The 20,014-nt window shown below is 38.8% G+C and overlaps 1 pseudogene; it reads right to left on the bottom strand.

Annotated features, from left to right (window-relative positions):
- LOC145407106 (uncharacterized) overlaps positions 1–20,014 on the bottom strand; it is a 29,971-nt pseudogene that overhangs the window by 7,639 nt on the left and 2,318 nt on the right.

The raw sequence follows: 20,014 nt of genomic DNA on the forward strand, positions 1-20,014 counted from the left end.
AGAAGGGTGGCCATTAACAACCCTCTAATTATCGTCCAATTGCTTTAACATCCTGTGTCTCAAAAGTTTTCGAGTTTATTCTTAACAGAAAATTTTTTAAACATCTTTCCTATCACAACCTTCTTTCTGATCGTCAGTATGGGTTCCGCCAGGGACGCTCCACTGGCGATCTTCTCACCCAACTATCAGACTCCTGGTCATCCTCCTTTCGGGACTTTGGCGAAAGCTTTGCCATTGCACTTGACATCTCAAAGGCTTTCGATCGAGTCTGGCATAAATCCTTAATTTCCAAACTGCGCTCTTATGGTTTCTATCCTTTTATCTGTGCCTTCATCTATAGGTCCCTTTCTGGTCGTTCTATAGCCGCTGTTGAAGACGGCCATCGTTCTTCTCCTAGATCTATCAACAGTGGTGTTCCTGAGGGCTCTGTCCTATCACCAACTCTCTTCCTTTTACTCATCAATGATCTTCTAAGCTGTACATCTAATCATATCCACTCGTAGGCTGATGATTCCACCCTTCACCTTTCCATTCGGTTTCCACAACGTCCATCTCAGCAGTTACTTCAACAAACAAGGGATGAGGTTATGGCACACCTAATGTCTGACTTGGCTCGTATCTCTGACTGGGGTAAAAATAATCTTATTATTTTTAATGCATCAAAGACTCAGTTTTTACACCTATCAACCCGTCAAAATCTTCCACAGGAGAACCCACTAATGTTCAATAATATCCAGCTCAATCCTGCATCATCCTTGAACATGCTTGGGGTTTCATTCATACGGGACTTATCTTGGAAAGAACATTTTGAATCTCGTAAAATCTGCTTCCAAGAGTTTACGTGTGCTAGGCCGACTCTGTACCTTCTTTACCCCTGCACAGTTGTTGACTTTATACACGGGTTTTATTTGTCCCTGTTTAGAGTACAACTCTCTTGTGTGGGGAGACTCCCCACATACAGCTCATCTCAATAGGGTGGAGTCAAAGGCTTTTCGTCTCATCAACTCTCCTCCTCGTACTCGCTCCCTTCAACCTGTCTCTTCGCCGCACTGTTGCCTCTTGATCTCTTTTCTATTGCTACTTCAATGGTCACAGCTCCTCTGAACTGTATGCTTGCATCCCTACACCTCCACGACGGGCGCGTAGCACCAGTCTAGCAACAAATTCTGATCCCTTTTCTGTCCAATTCTGTAATGATAGCTATAACCGTTACTCCCAGTCTTTCATTTATGCAGCAAGAACTGTCTCCATCTGTCTGTATTTCCTACTCCCAGTGATCTCCAGTCTTTCAAACGCAGTGTGTCCAGGCATCTTGAAATGACTGGATCTTGAATTTGGCTCTCTTTCATATTGTTTTTGTTTTTCTCCTTGGAAGGAAATTTTTTTGCGGGCTCAGTCTTTCGTTCCTTCTTCCTCGCATTAAAAAAAAGTAAGAGAGAAACCCGTACTACAAGACACAAACACGAGATCTTCCATTGCACCTGAAGAAGCAGTGAGTCTGAGTATCAGGGAAGAAGAAAATATGACAGACTACTGAATACTGATTTTATTGTTCTCTTTTCCACGAAATCAACAAAGGAACATTATTCACATCCTTTACTTTTGTTGCTGGAAAATTATGTACGCATAATGATATATTTTGAGAGAATTAGATAGTGAAACGAAAAACTATACCTGTTTTAGATTCAATTTTAGTTACTGAAAAATAGATTTAAAATCATACAGAGAGATGACTGAAGAATCAGTGTTTGAGTGTTATGATGCTGGGGAGGATGATGACACATTAGGCGAGGTTGCTGGTGGCTTACATGTTGTATGAAGTGCTTCATGAATGTTCAATGTGGCTGACTCTTCATACTGCTGTTGCACACTTGTTGTGGCTGACGGTTATTTACAGACGATGCAAGTCCAGAGTAATTTGTGCACGCCATTGCAGGAGAGCGGTTGTGTGGGAACAGTGGGTACTGATGTTGGACTAATGGGAGCATCATTAGAAATGGATGTAAGTATGGAATGCTTTTGTGACAATAGCGTCCTGGTTTGATATTCTGCAGTGCAGTCAGTACTTGAAATCTAAATTCATTGTTATTATCTTGGTTTAGAGTCGATAGTGACAGCATTATGGACATGAGGAAGTCCTTATCTTCATCTTGTTCTTCACTATGACCTTCCATACAAATTTTCAGTCTCTCCTCAAGTGATATCTTTCTTTTCATGGGTTCAGAGCTTGCCTCTGGCTGTGTTGCAGTAAGATTCTGATCTGCATCTTCACTCATTTCCTCTGCTCCATGGTCAGAAGGCAAACTAGGCATTGTTTCTCTATTTTCCCTGACTTTCCTTAAAAATGACAATTGATTAACGCATAAATTAAGACGAGACTTCACTACTGCAGACCCCACCTTACTTTCACTTATGTTTTTCGCAATTCCTTGGAGATGAGTCTCGAATACTATCACAGTGCGCTTGCAATTCCTTTCCTAAAATATAAGAAAAATGTATGTATGTGTACCGTATATTTATGACTGATGTAATATATATATATATATATATATATATATATATATATATATATATATATATATATATATATATATATATATATATATATATATATATATATATATATATATATATTACATTCGTACATTGTTTCAACCCAACTTTCAAAGAGAAAAATTCACTCAGTTCAACATTCACACGCACTGCAGCCTTAGCACCATCATACATACTCTTCACAGCATTCAGCAACTTCCCATCTACTCCATATATTCTTAATACTTTCCACAATCCTTGTCTATCCACCCTGTCATATGCTTTCTCCAAATCCGTGAAAGCTGCATACAACATCTTTCCCTTCTCTAGAAACTTTTCCACTAAAGATCTAAGAATGAATATCTGATCTACACAACCTCTTCCCTTTCTAAAGCCTCCCTGTTCTTCTCCAACTAATTCCTCTGTTCTTTCTCTAAATCTGTCAATAAGTATCCTACCATACTGTACACTTTTCCTATTATACCAAGAAGACAAATGCCCCTATGATTACCACACACTTCTTTTTCCCCTTTTCCTTTGTACAAGGGAGTAATTATGACTGACTTCCAATCCTCCGGGACTCTACCTGCCTCCCAGGCCAATCTGCACATTTTCCGCATCCATTCTACTACTATCTCTCCCCCATGCTTCAGCATTTCACCACACACTCCATCAATTCCTGGGTCTTTCCCCATTTTAACATTCTTCATTGCTTTCACAACTTCTATCCTACCGATTTCTTCCTGTCTTCTCACCTCCCTCCTTCTCCCAGCCATTTCCCAGCCACTTATACTCGCATTACTTCCATCCTCTATGTTCAACAATTCCTTAAAGTGTTCTTACCATCTTCTTACATTTTCTCACTTCTCCACTAGTAACCTACCATATTTATCTTTCACTCCCCTGCTAACTTCACTTCCACCCTGTCTTACTCTCTTCACCTCTTTCCATAACATTTTCTTACAGTCCCTCCACTTTACACTCAAACTCTTTCCAAATTCCTCATCCACTCTCTTTTTACTCTCTCTTACTAATCTTTTCACCTCTCTCTTTCTTTCTACATATAACTCTCTCTTCTGCCTCTCTATTTCTTCCATGCCCCTATTTCTCATCCATTCATTGTATGCTTTCTTCTTTTGTGCCACAGCCTGTCTCACCTCTTCATTCCACCATGCTGTTCCTTGCACCCCCCTCCGTCTTCTCTTCATCCCACACACCACATCACATGCTGCTCATATTTCTTCTGTGAATATCCTGCACACACCTTCCACGTCCCCCATCTGCTCCAATTCATATTTGGCCAATCGTTCCTTCACTTCTCTCTTATATTCTGCCTTTTTCTCATCCTCTTGTAACCTTTCCACTCTCCTTGCAAATACTCCCCCAACCTCTATAAGCTCTTGCATCCATTACACATCTCCGCATCCTTTCATCCACACACACATAATCAATCATTGCCTTCCTTTCATTCAGTTCACCACCCACCCTTCTCATCACTCGCCATGTATACCTGTGGATCATTTCATGCCTGAAGAGGGTATTGGCTATCACCAACCCCCTCCCAGCACAAATGTCCACTAACACACTGCCATTCTCATATATCTCAGCAGGCACACCCCACTCACCAATTATTCCATCCACCTTCACATTCCCTACTTTACCATTCATATCACCGATCAAAAGCACTCTCTCATTCCTTCCAAACTTTTCAATGCACACTTCCACATTTGTCCAGAACTCTTCTCTCACTCTACTTGCACAATCTTGCATTGGCACATACACGCACACAATCAGCCAGATTTGTATTCCAACTTTTAATCTTACCCACACAATCCTTGACCCAACTGATCCATGCTCTCTTATATTCTTCTTCCATCTGTTACTCACAACTATACACACTCCTTCTTTTGCCCTCTCATTCTCACCTACTCCTGCACATATACCCCATCCATACTCCCATTCTCTCACACTCTTACCTCTTCATTTAGTTTCAGTTACTCCACATACATCAACTTTCGCACCCTCAAGCACCTGGACAATCTCTCTCTTTCACCTCATCATTCGCACCTCTTACATTCCATGTTGCAATTACCATGTCCATTGTCCGGTCCTTGGTCATCATCTTTTGGTCAGTCCTTGTCCGAGGCTTCTTGTTTGTCTTTTTAGTTAGTTGTTTTCCGGGGAGGGGGACTAACCCTCCGCCAACCCTTTTAGTCGCCTTGTACGACAAGCAGGGATACTGGGAGAGTATTCTTGAAAACCCCCCTACCCCCAGGCGTGACAATGATTCCGATAATTTTGGACCAGTTTGAATCAAAAGTGTTTAAGCTGACCTTGCCATGCGAATTTAACCCTTGACTTATTGTTCGCATAACAGAATAATTTAATCTTTGGCTGAACCTAAACTGTTCCCCGTAAATAAATTAATAAAAATTTAAGTAATATATATACAGTATATAGATAGATAAACAGATATAGATAGACAAATAGATATAGATAGAGATATAGATAGATAGAGATAGAGATAGATAGATAGATATAGGGAGATATAGATATAGGTAGATAGATATAGATAGACAGATAGATATAGATATAGATATATACTATGAGATAGAGATAGAGACAGATAGAGATAGAGAGAGACAGAGATAGAGATAGAGACAGACAGAGATAGAGATAGATAGAGACAGAGATAGATAGAGAGACATAGATAGATAGATACAGAGATAGATAGATAGATAGATATAGAGATAGATATAGATATAAATAGATAGATAGAAAGTTATAGATAGATATAGATAGATAGATAGAGATGGAAATACACAGAAGATAGATAGATAGATATACATGGATAGAGATAGATAGATATAGATAGATAGATAGATATAGACAGACAGATATAGATAGATAGATATAGATAGACAGATACATACATATAGATAGATATAGATAGAGATAGATAGATAGTTATGGATAGATCGATCGATCGATCGATAGATGTAGATATACAGTAGATAGATTGACAGATAGATAGAGATAGATAGAATTAGATAGATATAGATAGATAGGCATAGATAGATAGATATGTAGATAATTAGACATAGATATAGACAGATAGATAGATATAGATAGATAGATAGAGATAGATAGACAGAGATAAATAGATAGAGATAGAGATAGACAGATAGATAGAGGTAGAGAGATATAGATAGATAGACAGAGATAGTTAGATAGATAGATAGATATAAATTGATAGATATAGATAAATAGAGATAGAGATAGACAGATAGATATAGATAGACAGATAGGTAGACAGATAGATAGATACAGATCGATAGATATAGACAGATAGATAGACAGATACATAATGGAGATAGATAGAGAGACAGATAGATAGAGATAGGTAGATAGATACCTACATACATAGATATAGATACGCAGATAGATAGATAGAGATAGATAGATAGACAGAGACAGATAGAGATAGATAAACAGAGATAGATTGATAGAGACAGAGATTGATAGATAGATAGATTGATAGATATAGATTGACAGATATAGATAGATACAAATAGATAAAGATAGAAAGATAGATATAGATAATAGATACTGATAGATAGATATGGATAGATAGATATAGACAGATAGATATAGATAGATAGATAGATATAGATTGATAGATATAGATTGAGAGAGAGAGAGAGAGAGAGAGAGAGAGAGAGAGAGAGAGAGAGAGAGAGAAACATTTTTACTTTATCCTGTGACCAACAATTTTGACCGATTGTTCTCGAAGCTGTGCCACTTCATCGTTTGCTCGTTCATGACCCTTCTAATAAGTGTATCTGAAATCGATAGAAAAAAATAATTATAATTGCAAATGTTGTCATAATCTCGACCTATCACCTCCAACATTTATCGCGTAATGTCTGCTTCGTATCAAACCCAGTGGAACATGAAACCACTCTGTGAAAGAAAAAGGATCGATTATGCCATTTTAGAGCATGAGGTAAAAAAAAAAAAAAAATAGGACAAAGAAAAAATCGGGGACTTGTAAAGTATATTTTAACGTGTAAGCATTATGTTTTTGTTGCTTCAGAAGTTTTACCTAGAGAAAATCATGAACACTTAGGTTACATACAGTAAAGATTAAATGCCTCTGTGTATCAAAGTTACTTTATCTGTATTATTTTTACTTTGGCTCTATTGGCAAGTTGGAGCCATTCCTACATAGAGTGTCTACCGACAATCTAATAGGCAGATGTGACGTTGCTTGACTACTTATTGTTTATGTTTATGTAGCATTTCACTTTCATTTAAATGTTTTTATTCCTGATTTTATTACATATTAATGCTAACACGCTTCTGTCTCCTGTGTTATATACTGTAGTTGCATTTACTCTTCTGTATACGGATTTTTAAATTTTCGTATGCTTATCATGCATCAGTCTTTCTTACAGCAGACTCTGCAGTGCATTTGTAACCCCGTCCCATCTAACTCATATTTACTTCCCAAGGACACCAGCTGCAGTGCCTGTGTCTTGCTTCAGTGTGTCGTGAATCATTCACAGGTTAGTATTGTATATCATCATCGTCATCACCACCAGCAGCGGCAGCAGCATAAACATATTACTGGTACTACTATTACTGCTACTGTTACTACTACTACTACTACTACTATGTCACGGGGGGATGTGAAATTTATGAATTAAGAATGCTGGATGTTACTTGAAAACAGAGACAAGGAATTGACTTGTGAAAATCAAGCAGTAAGTTTTACTTTATACCGGCTTACTTCGCCGATTCTCTAAGGACGAGAATCTACAAACTTTCTCAACAGTACACAGCAGAGACTAATTACTCACGAGTGCTGTTTGTTAATACTGGTAGCCTCTTGAGAAAGTGACTCCACCCCTGACAATCAATAACTAATGCTAATAGTCAGTGGTGGGCAGTGCAAACAAAGAAGGACCTTGCGCAAGTGCAAAGCGCAATCCACTGTTCACTACCTTGTGCAAGAGCAAATGCGCAATCTAACAAATATTTAGCTTGCGCAATGTCGCAAAGCGCAAGCGCAAACCATTTGCATATATTTTTTTGGAATTACTGAAAAATATTGAGATATTTAAATAAAACAGCATACCTACTTACTTTTATTTGTTATTATTATTTTCTAGTTTTTGTAATTTGTGCAAGTGCGCAATCTAATATTCAGCTTGTGCAATGTCGCAAAGTGCTAGCGCAAATCATTTGCATATATCTGTGGGAATTACTGTAAAATATATATTGGTATAATGAAATAAATTACTAAATTAGCAACCTGCCCACCACCTGAGGTGACTGAGGTACAGTAGGTCATTGTCCGGGAAAAACAGCCTACAGTATATTTACCAAGGCATTGGCAAAGATTCTCTCTCTCTCTCTCTCTCTCTCTCTCTCCGATAGAGGAGGGAGGGAATGGAGAATAAGAGAGAGGAGGGAAGGAATGGAGAATAAGAGACAGAAGAGGGATGAAGTTTATGCCTTATCTCCTCACTCAAAGGGACACTCCTTTGCCATTCCCGTATTTATTCTCTCTCTCTCTCTCTCTCTCTCTCTCTCTCTCTCTCTCTCTCTCTCTCTCTCTCTCTCTTTCTTAGAATAATGCTCTTTATCTCTCTTTCTCTCTCTCTCTCTCCCTCTCTCTCTTGTCTTGTCAAGACAATTATTTAATAATACAATATAGATATACGAGTGCATATGTAATTCGTTACAAAAATAAAAAATCATGAAAACAGAGTATTTAAATCAAATATCCACAGCCTAATAAATTATTAGGCTGTGGATATTTGATTTAAATAATATGTTTCAATGGATTTTGTAAGGAATTGCATATGCTAATCTAAATAAATTATATATATTTATTATTATTTACAAATAATAATAATTTAAAAAATATTAAAATACATTATCTCTGTTGAAGCATATTAAGAAATGCTACTATCCCCTTCCCTCCCGCCTCCCCCCCCACCAACCCACCCTCACGACCCGCCCCAACCTCCCCCATCCATTGTCCAGCCATGTGGGAAGCTCCCAAGACCACTTGTCCCCTGGAAGACCACGTGTCCCTTGGATTGCGCAGTGCGGAATCCACAGGGCAGGTGTGCAAGGCAGGTGCGCAAGTGTATACGTAGTTGTGCAAGTGCAAATAAGTTTGCACTTGCACACCCGCCTATTCATGTGCGCAAGCGCAAAATTGCACATGGTCTCGTGCGATGCACAATGCGCAAACGATATCACCCGAGCGTAAGGGTGCGCAATTGTGCTTTTTGCGAGTGTTTGCGCACCTGCCCAGCACTGTTAATAGTAATAAACAGGTTCTTGCCAGTGCATAACTCCTGGCTGGCACAACGAATTTAAATTTGATACAAAAGAACTGGCCTAAGTACCAGTTATGAATAATGTACAGAGTTTGTGCAAACTAGGAGCAGCAACTAAAATAAGCTTAATGTGGAGAAATAAAACACGTGTCTAATTACATTAAGCTCAAAGAAAAGAACTGTAAATTTACTGATTACAATAAAATAAATTTACATTATATGAATCTCAAAAATGAATTCAAAATAACAAGGAGAATACGCTCACTCGCTCATTCAAAAGCTAAACACACTTAAGCCTAGAAATACAAACAGAAATACTGGTCAGTGGAGGGGAGCCAAACGAGTAGTCTGGGCGCCAGTGATGAACATCAAAACGCTGCTATTCGCTAAGCCCGCTTCGCCAATTCATCGTCTAGGTGGAGATTCAGGAACCTGCTGTACAATGGAGGTGCTGCTCTACGCTGGGCACAAACAGTCCTACCCTCGAGGCGACTCAAAGCTGACTGACTTCAAACTATGAAAGGGGGCGAGAGATGGCGATGTTCACCAGAAGTAGGGCGTGGCCTAACTTCAACGGTCAACGGAAAGAAAGAGAACGATATAGGTTCACAATAGATCACTCAGTGAAAGCACTAATGTCGTGGATAAGAATGATCACTTGTGAAACAGTGAGAAATGTTCTGAAAACCATCCCGATCGGAGTGAATAAGAGGACAGTTGAACTGAGTGATGCCCAGTGGGAATTCCACTAGAATTGGTGGTTTTCTCACTAAAGTACAATGTCACGAATTTATAAATACGCTCGCGCGAATTCGTGACATACTACTACTACTACTACTACTACTACTGTACTACTACTACTAATTAATTATTGTTATTATTATTATTATTATTATTATTGTTAGTAGTAGTAGTAGTAGTAGTTGTTGTTGTTGTTTTGTTGTTGTTGTAGTAGTAGTAGTAGTAGTAGTTGTTGTTGTTGTTGTAGTAGTAGTAATAGTAGTAGCAGTAGTTTTGTGATGATGATGATGATGATGATGATGGTGATGATGATGATGATGATGATGATGATGATGATGATTATTATTATTATTTTAACCCTCTGCTTTATTGCCCAGGCATGGCAGCAGGGGTCTGGGCTGGGGAGTTCAGTCCGAACCTTTAAGATGAAGGTAACCGATCAGTTTTTCCTGAGCGGCATTATGTGAGCAATAACCCAAATCGTTCCTTGGACCTAGGATCTTATGAACCACATCCAGCTGACTCGCCGTAACCCACTACGTCATACAGTAAAACTGTTTCATGTGAGGATGGAACAGTTTAGGCCAGACTTGTTTCTCTTAACGTATCTAGAGGCGCAGTATATAAACGAATTTGTTGCCTCCTTTATAACTAAGGAGGATCCAGATCGGGCAGAGGCTGGTATATTCTTACCTAAACCCCAGTTTCAAGCCTTTCATTTTTTATTTTTTTGTTTTATCTTCCTTTTTATTTCATTACCTACCCCTTCGTATCAGGTCTTTACTTTTACCCATCTTTATTGTAACTGTTCTGTCTTTTACCTTGTTTTGCATAAGTCAGTTACTCTCACCCACCCCCCAGCATAAAAAGAAACATAACCACCCCATTGCATTAACATACTAATGAGCTGGCCCAGCGCTAAACAGTTAAGCACACTTAAGTTGGGGAAACACTGCGAGAGTTACCAACTTTGCCCGGGCATCTTGATGAAGATAGACAGCATTTTTTCTTCCTGAACTTTCCGGAAGGACATGAATAATGGCGTTTGTGTGAAAGTTACTGACCCAGAGTTCAAGGTTAGAATTTCAGAGATTATATTATGGTGCAGGACAGAGTAGACTGCCTGGAGAGTGAGTAGGTGCTGTGCATGCATAAACTTTATCCTCCTTCGGTGGTGGTGGTTTTATCGATATAAAGGGGAAGAGAGATAAAAATAATCCAAAAATTTAAGGATCATACTTTCTTAACACTGGAAATACAGATAAATATATCACCAATCATGCTGCATCTTAAGACCAAGATCCAGCACAAAAATATAACTACCAAATGCTCAAGGGCGTGCGAAATTGGCCCAGGATCAGAGAGTCTGTCAGCTTCAGATGACATCAATATGTGGATAAAAATAATTCCTGTGAACTAGACTGGAGGCGAAATCAAACTTCTCATTCACAATCCCTTGACTCCTTCCAACAACAGATTTAGGATGGCCTATTTGAATGGAAGTACAATATTGTCAAGATAAGGCACTGGGAGACAGACCAGAGGCATTTGGGGTGTGGCAGGACCAGGGGAAGGATTACTGAAAGACAGGGTAGAATGATAAAAGAAAAACAACACTGTAGAATATTATAGGATCAAGACAGTAGACCAGATATATAAACATGGATCTGTCTGTCTGTCTGTCTGTCTGTCTGTCTCTCTCTCTCTCTCTCTCTCTCTCTCTCTCTCTCTCTCTCTCTCTCTCTCTCTCTCTCTCATGTCCTCTGCGCAGTTGCTCCTCGTTGACCGATAATTATCTTTTATCAGCTTCATCTTAACAGCAAGGGCAAATGAGAAATTAAAGTGAGTCATTCGACTGAGGAACAACGAGTGATGTTTGTAAAGCAAGTAATTGAGAGGTGATAATGATGTCTTCCTTATCGGGAGTTATAAAGAAAATTAAGGATTGTGTTGCCATAATTTTTATGGACATAGGGTTATTTATGTGTGCTTTGCCTTCTGCTAATTATGCTTACTATGGTTTTTCATTCCTGTGGCCATATGCTTTGCTGTCGTATATTCCTTTAAAACAGTAAACTCTATTATATCCTCCATGTGACACTTGACAATATTCTTTCCAGTCTTTTGAAAGTACTCGTAAGTTTATCTTCCAAGGATTTTTTCAGGCTCAACGATTCCAGTCCAAAAGTTTGAACAGAATAGGTGCGCTGATTATATATTCGTCTTAGTTGACTTAACGATAATTGCTTTTTCTTCATGTGATTAATTAGCTTACAAAAACCCTTCCACCTCATTTTTTTATCATTAGATAGTCATACCCTGGGTCTGCTAAAGCAGCCTGTTCAAGATTTATATATTCCTTAGCACATTCTAATTCTTTATATCTTATATCTTTACTGAAGAGAATAAATTTATATGTTTAACTAGATGTTCTTCTCTAGCTTTTCAAGATCTGCTATCTTTTCTTGTATTTCTACCTCTTATTTATAGCAGAGATCAAAATCGTCAGCAAATCGATGTGCATTCAGTCACTAACACGTAATGTTAATTTTCATTTCATTTTAATATAGGTTTCTGAAAACGTCCTCAAGTCAAGCTATAAAATTCGATAACAGTGCATCTCCCTGTGTAACAGCTCACCTTATTGTCATTTTCTTTCCCTTCTTATACAGTTTTACGATGATGGAACCGTGTATAGATATTTCCTACTTAACATATTTTTCTTTTACAACTTTTCCTCAAAAATGCTCGTCACTGCAACTTTCAGCTTCGGCAAGTGCTTCCTCATTACTAATAATTGTCATTCACTACAGTACCTCCCTTTCTGAAGCCTGTTAACATGAACACGGTTAGTTGTCGTAAAATCACTACGAACTCCGACCTGTTCTCTTGGCTGGATTGACCATAGTATGTCTTTATGAAAAGCTGGTACATAACAGTAAGAAGACACACAACACTCTAGTTCTTTAGCGTTCTACTGTTTTTCCATACCTGGGTATTGGTTTGACTTTTGAACATTTCGTGAATTGTTTTGCATGATAAATTAATGCGATGTCATGTGACTTTAATGAAGGCAATGGTGAAATGATCATCACCTTCAAGCTTACCTTTCTTCCTTCCTATCAGAGGCTTCCTTACTTCCTCTAGTTTAATGCGGGGCATCACAGTATCTATTTCTCAGTCCTGGAGTGAGTCTTCCGTGATTGTACTGCTATTGTAGATTTTACATTTAATTTTCCTACTGTTCTGACCACTTCACCACTGACGTTTGTTACTTGTCCGCTAAAGTTTTCAGCACAAATATTTGATTTCTTCCAATATCAAGCATCTTTTTCCTTGCCTTCAGGCTACCTCCATTCTTTTAAAAGTTCCTCAGTTCTGCTCATGCTAAACATTCAAATATCTTCATTCCTCTTATGATGGTCTTCTTAGTTAGCTGCCTTAGTGTGATCTCCACTGGTGCTTACGATCGTGTTTCTTTTCTTTAGAAGTTCCTTTGTACTCTCGGAGACATTACTGCTACTGATACAGAGTTCTCTGTCTGCAACTTCATGAGCAGATTTGCTTACCCTTCATGTGAGATTTCATTCGTCTCCCCAGTGTCAACATCTGCTTAATCCGTCAACTGCAAGAATTCATTCTAAACTATAAAACGAAACAGTTCCGCTCTCTCTCTCTCTCTCTCTCTCTCTCTCTCTCTCTCGAGATCTAGTATTATTAATAGTTCTCGAATTCTAAGCATTCTTTTGTTGCTTACTACATGCTGGTATTCTTTATTCAGTGCAGTTCCGGGTTACACTGTACAAGTATGTGATTTGACAATGTGAATGAAGTCTCCTTCATTTGTTACTTCACCACTTGGTCCCTTTCTAATTATCCACTTCCTACTTTATCTTGAAGGAAAAAAAAAATCATTTTCTGTTCGTTTCCATTCACATTTCACGTCTCTCGTTCGAAATGCCCAATTCAAAATGCCCTCCTGCTGTCTTGCACATCCATTTATTGCCTTATTTCCTTCTGCCTCAATGTATACTCGGTTTTGTGCTTTACCACAGCTTCCTCTATGTCGTCACATGTTTGTTCCTAATTCATTCATCGTCATAAGTTGCTGCCGAACTCCAGACATGGATTAACTTGCACTTATATCTCTTGTTCAATTTTACCATTATGTATGCTGTTTATTAATTTATAGTAATGTATTCTTCATCATTATCATTTAAGAATGTTCCACATTTATGCATCATGTTCCTTCTTTTCGTGATTGACTCTGTACCAAACTGCGGGGTAGAGCCAGAATATCACGTCATGAAATGGTTGTGCAGGAATTTTAGTGAGCAAAAATCATACCCTCTAACGCTAATATGCCAGAAAGTCATAAGTTACTCAATTAAATCACTTACCCTGAGTAAATTACGCCTTTATTATGTAATCATAATCATATCCAACCATCTGTTACAAGACGCCTCATCTTGGAGTTTATTAAAGGGCAGTTGTAGCAATGTACCCCGCAATACTCTACTACAGCCTTCCAGTACGCCGTCTCTTTAATTTACACAACCTTTCCCATGTACTCCCCCATTCTGCCTTGCTATCCATCTTTCATCGTTCTCCCATCAACTTCACTGCCGTATGATCTCTTTTAACCTGTCACTGCTCATGCGTTCTGCATTTTTATATATCATCCCTGTACTTTCCAGTATAATGATCACTGTTACGTTATCTTTACCTCACCATGAATCGAGAGAGAGAGAGAGAGAGAGAGAGAGAGAGAGAGAGAGAGGGGGGGGTACTGATACATGTTAAGATCCGGCAATCCTCCATCCATTAGCCACTGAATATGATGAAGCCTTTAATTTTGCCCTGGCTAGTTTTGCACAATATATTTCAGCTGAGACAGGACTTCTCTAATTTAATGCATTATAGGCAACTTCCTTCAATCCCGTCACTACTGTATTGATGTGTGTTATTCTCGCTGCCTATGGACGATATTTGCTTACGTAGAGCACTGGTGCTTCACATCGTCACAGTACACAGCATTAGGACTTGAAGACAGGACTTGTTGACTGGGAGTATACTGGACAGGCGTATTAATATTAATAATGCCTGTTCCAGTGATTCATGTACAGTACCATTATCTCACTGTGTAAAACAGATTCCATTCCACTCTCCAAAACTGAGTTTGATATTTGTCCATAATTTGTTTGTAAACCTATCCATACCCAGTCCCTGATTAACAACTACACTACGATGACGACATTGGATTCCTGTTCCTGCTAAAGTCAGACACACTATTTTACTTAGCTTAGAAATGAAGTGTCAGAGGCGATCTCCTTTAATCTCACCGGCAACAAAAACCTCGGTAATTTATTTGTTATAGCCAGACGATTTTTGCAGCTTAAGTACGAGAGACGAAAAGCAATCTACATTAACTCATGCATTACGAGGGCAACCATTGTACTTAATTACTGCAAACATCAAACATTTTTAGTTTTTTAAGAAATGAGTCAATAGAGAAGACTTCTGTTAAACCCCTCTTAGTAAAATAACTTTAATGCCTCTTTTCTGTTACTGCCAAACGATTCTATTCAGCTTCAAATGAACGGATTTTCAATCTCGCAGTGTCGTTGGTAAGATCATATTAGTGTCAGACTTCTGCTACCTTGCCGTGACATTTTTTTTTTTCTTGTTCTATGCGCGATTGAGCCTGTGTAGTGCAGGAAATACAAACCGTTATTATTACTATCCTCGTAAATAAGATGGCATTTTTTGTATGTTATTTCTTAGGCTAATTTCTTTTACGCAGCTTATAAACTAGCGATTAGAAACTATTTCCATAAACCTTTTTCAATATAATAACTTTTCTAACATTCTCCTACCGCCAGATAATTTTAATCTGCTTAGGAGATGCCATAGTAATAAAATCAGTAAAAGGATCATACTATGCCAGACCCTCACAAAATTGAGATGTAAGTTGTGTCTATCTGATATATATTTTTTTCATTTATTTAATAATTTACTTTTCCCAAAAGAAATAGATGAAGAGGGAAATTACCTTAATTACGAGCGAGCGAGCGGAGCGAGCAAAGCGAAATTTAAGTTACCTGAGAAATGATCGGCCCGACACGACACGGCCCGGCTCGACGCGACACGGAGAGACCTCAATGATTTTTAGTGGCTAATAACTTTACTCTTATATGAGATAGAGAAGAGATTATTTCAGCAGGTAGTGGATATATTCAATAAATTTTTATTTTAGCTGTATATTTTACTCATGAGAACAAAAAAAATCACTGGAGTCCCATCTTTCCAAGGTAATGTACCGAGGGCTTTAATTGACATGCTCCATTTTGAAATCGAATTAAAAAAGATTTTCTGCTGTAACACTACATTTTCTTGCATGAATTCTAATAATTATGTATCGGATATTACGCTCATAATTTTACATGAACGTTTTTCTATGTTTAGGGGGTGAAATCAGCAAGGCAAATCTCCTCATTTCTTGGTTTTATCATTCGATCAATTGCCAAGAGTTTATCAATACAGTTGGTCGACATGGCAAATCAGGAGCAGAGAACTGAACATTGTGCGTGAGATAAATGCTACGGAACTTCACTATGTGCACATGCTGAGCGAGAAAACGGTATAGAGAGCATACATGAGAAAGTAAATATTTTAGTTCCATTGTTCTTCTATCAATGTTCAACTACCTCACCACAAATGTTGAAAGTTTACATCAAGATGAAATTATGATAGGCTTACGTACAAACGCTCCCTCGCTCATCACGCGCTCAAAAGCGCACTTTACTGGTATATACAGGCCCTGAATGTCACAGTATTACTTGTCAAATATACAACTACTCTGCACTTATTTTACAGCGCAAATCAACTATACTTTATATTCTAATGTTTTTACGACACTGAATAATACTGAAGCCACAATATTTCCGTGTTTTAACTGAAAAAGATTTACTGGTATATCTCATTAGAGCAGGGGTTCTCAACTTGGGGTTCGTGAAAACCCAGGGATTCGCATGAGGGTTTCCAGGCGGTACTTAGACGACTGACGAAAATGTATTAAAATTTGCTGAGAGAGAGAGAGAGAGAGAGAGAGAGAGAGAGAGAGAGAGAGAGAGAGAGAGAGAGAGAGAGAGTTCGACGGTTCGACGGTTCGCGTTCAAACAGCAGCCCCGAGGCCCATTTCACACGATCATGTTTTCACGCGTGTCACTTCCCACGCTTTCAGGCGTGCAATTTTTTTTTTTTTTTTTTTTTTTTTTTTTTTGCCATTCCTTCACAGCGCGTCAGTATTGTGCTCGAGTAGTGTGCCCGCGTTTCCACGTGATGAGAGACCTGAGGAAGACACTGCGTTTGTTTATCAAGTGACCAAGATCATGGAAAGAACAAAAAAATAACGTTGATCCATCCCTTGAACAAAAGTAGGATTTTGCAAGGTGGTTTTTACTCCTTGTTTGAGGATAATAAAGCTGATGACCCCAAATTATTCATTTATTATCATATGTCCTACCCTTCAATTCAAGAAACTGTGGCCAAAGTAAGAGGTAAATCCCTACCACAAGACACAAACACGAGACTCTCCATTCCACCTGAAGAAGCAGTGATTCTGAGTATCAGGGAAGAAGAAAATATGACAGACTGCTGTATACTGATTTTATGGTTCTTTTTTCCACGAAATTAACCAAAGAAACATTACTCATATCCTTTACTTTTGTTGCTGCAAAACTATATATGCATAATGATATATTTTGAGAGAATTAGACAGTGAAACGAAAACCTGTACCTGTTTTGGAGTCATTTATAGTTATTGGAAAATCAATCAATCAATCACTTCCTGTGGCACCCCACGGGATGCATAGGGCCTCAATGAACTCTCTCCACCAATATTTGTTTCTTGCCATCTCCTTCAGGTCCCACCAACACTCCTCTCCTGCTTCTCTTTTCATTGTCCTCAACCAGGTTTCCATCGGCCCACCTCTACCTCTTCTTCCTCTAGCAATCCACTCTGGCACATCCTGTATTAAACTGCCTTCTTTTCTGTATGTGTGCCCCCGCCACTTCCAGCGAGACAGTCTCACATATTCATTAACTGGTTCCACTCTCGTAATATCCCTTACTCTTTCATTTGTAACTCTGTCTTGCCACTTTACCCCAAGAATCCTTCTCAGTATTTTATTCTCAAATCCTAATACTTTCTGATCTGTTGCAATTGTACTGTACCGTGACTCATGTCCATAAATTAAAACTGGTCTAACCATGGACTTAAAAATTTCCACTTTAGTATGTACCGAAAGCATATTATTATTCCAAACAGATTTCAACATTCCAGCAGCTTGCCAAGCCTGTCTAATCCTCTCCTCAATTGCATTGTTTAATGATCCATTAGACGATACAATCTTTCCCAGATATTTAAAGTTTTCTACATTCTTCACCACATTATTCCTAATTACACAATCGATTTGGCTCTCCACGTTCATATTAATAATTTCAGTCTTTCCACAATTTATTACCATTCCCACTTTTTCTCCTTCCTCCACAAGACAATCAAGCACCCTCTGCATCTCGTAAATCTATCTCTCTATTTATCTATTGCCAGACGCCTCAATCCCGTTTGGGGTGGCCACAAACAAAACGCCTCCACGTCGCCCTGTCCCCCGCCATTTCACTGCCCTGCTCCCAACTCACACCCCCCTCTCTCATATACCTCTCCACCCCATCCCTCCTTCTCATCCTCGGCCTCCCCTTCCCTCTTCCCCCCTCCGCCTCACTCACATACACTCTCTTCGTCAGTCTTTCACCCTCCATCCTCTTCACATGGCCAAACCATCTCAGTGTGTTCCTCATAACGCTTCCTATCACATCCACATTCACACCACAACGGTCCTTTATATCCTCATTCGTCAGCCTATCTCTCCATGTGACTCCATAAGCTCCTCTTAAATAACACATTTACACTGCTCTCACTCTTGACTTGTGTCCTTCCAACAATGTCCAAGCTTCACTTCCACACGTCAGAGTTGGTATCACAATATTGTCATGTAGTAACTTTTTCACCTCCATGCTCACTTCCCTGTTTCTTATCACTGCTTTCAAAGAACCAACAACCTTTCTTCCCTGCTGTACCCTTTCAAGCACTTCACCTTCCAAACGTCCATCCTTACTCATCACACTACCCAAGTACTTAAACGTACTTACATTTTCCAGTTCCTCACCATCCAACCTCACTGTACTTTCACTGACGTCACCCCTCTCAAAGACCATCACTTTACTCTTCCTACATTCACCTTTAGATTCCGTTTCCTACACACTCTCCCAAACTCATCCACCAGGCCTTGCAGCTCCCCTTCGTCTTCATTCAACAACACAGTATCATCTGCAAACAAGTACAGTATCATCACCGTAGTTCAAATCCATCAGCTTCTTATTTTCTTTCCAGTTAATTCCTGTACCTGTTCTCCTTACAGCCTTTCTCATAACATAATCCATAACCAAAACAAACAGCAATGGCGAAAGAACTCTTCCTTGAATCACTTCTGACCTAACTTCAAATGGATCACTCAAAGAACCACCCACCATTACCTTACAAAAAGTACCTTCATGCAGGCTTCTAATAATATTTACAAACTTTTCTGGTATACCATAGAATCTCATAATTTTCAACATAGCTCCACGTGAAACACTATCAAACGCCTTTTCAAAATCCACAAAACACATACTACGTGGCATTTTCATCTCATTAGCTTGTTGCATTAGATGCCTTACGATAAAAATCTGTTCATTACAACCTCGACCCTTTCTAAATCCCGCTTGTTCTTCTCTTAAAATTTTATCAGTTACTGGCTCTATTCTATCTAACAAGATTTTGGAAAAGACTTTTGCAACTACAGGTGTCAAAGTTATCCCCCTTCAATTGCCACACACACTTAAATCTCCCTTTTTTGGTATTTTTATAATCACACCATTTTTCCACTCTTCTGGAATTCCACCATTATCCCAAGCCACATTAAAAAGTTTCAAAAGCGCATTCATCAACTCGTCATTTTCCACCTTAAGTATTTCAGGAAATATTCCATCCTCTCCTGGGGCCTTAAAATTCTTTAACTCCTTTATAGATTTTGCTACCTCTTCCAAGGTTATATCCCCTGTTTCTATGTGCAAATCTCTCTCGGCTGGCAAAATGTCCTCTTCAGCTGGGATTGGTCTATTTAGAACAGATTCAAAGTGCTCTTTCCACCTCCCTTTGAAAAATAGATACATAAATCATACAGAGAAATGGCAGAAGAATCAGTGTTTGAGTGTTATGATGCTGGGGAGGATGGTGACACATTAGGCGAGGTTGCTGGTGGCTGCTATGTTGTATGTAGTGCTTC

This window comes from Coenobita brevimanus, chromosome 72 (genome assembly GCF_032717465.1).
Source record: "Coenobita brevimanus isolate Jiangsu-jjx chromosome 72, ASM3271746v2, whole genome shotgun sequence".
Classification (NCBI taxonomy): Eukaryota; Metazoa; Arthropoda; class Malacostraca; order Decapoda; family Coenobitidae; genus Coenobita; species Coenobita brevimanus.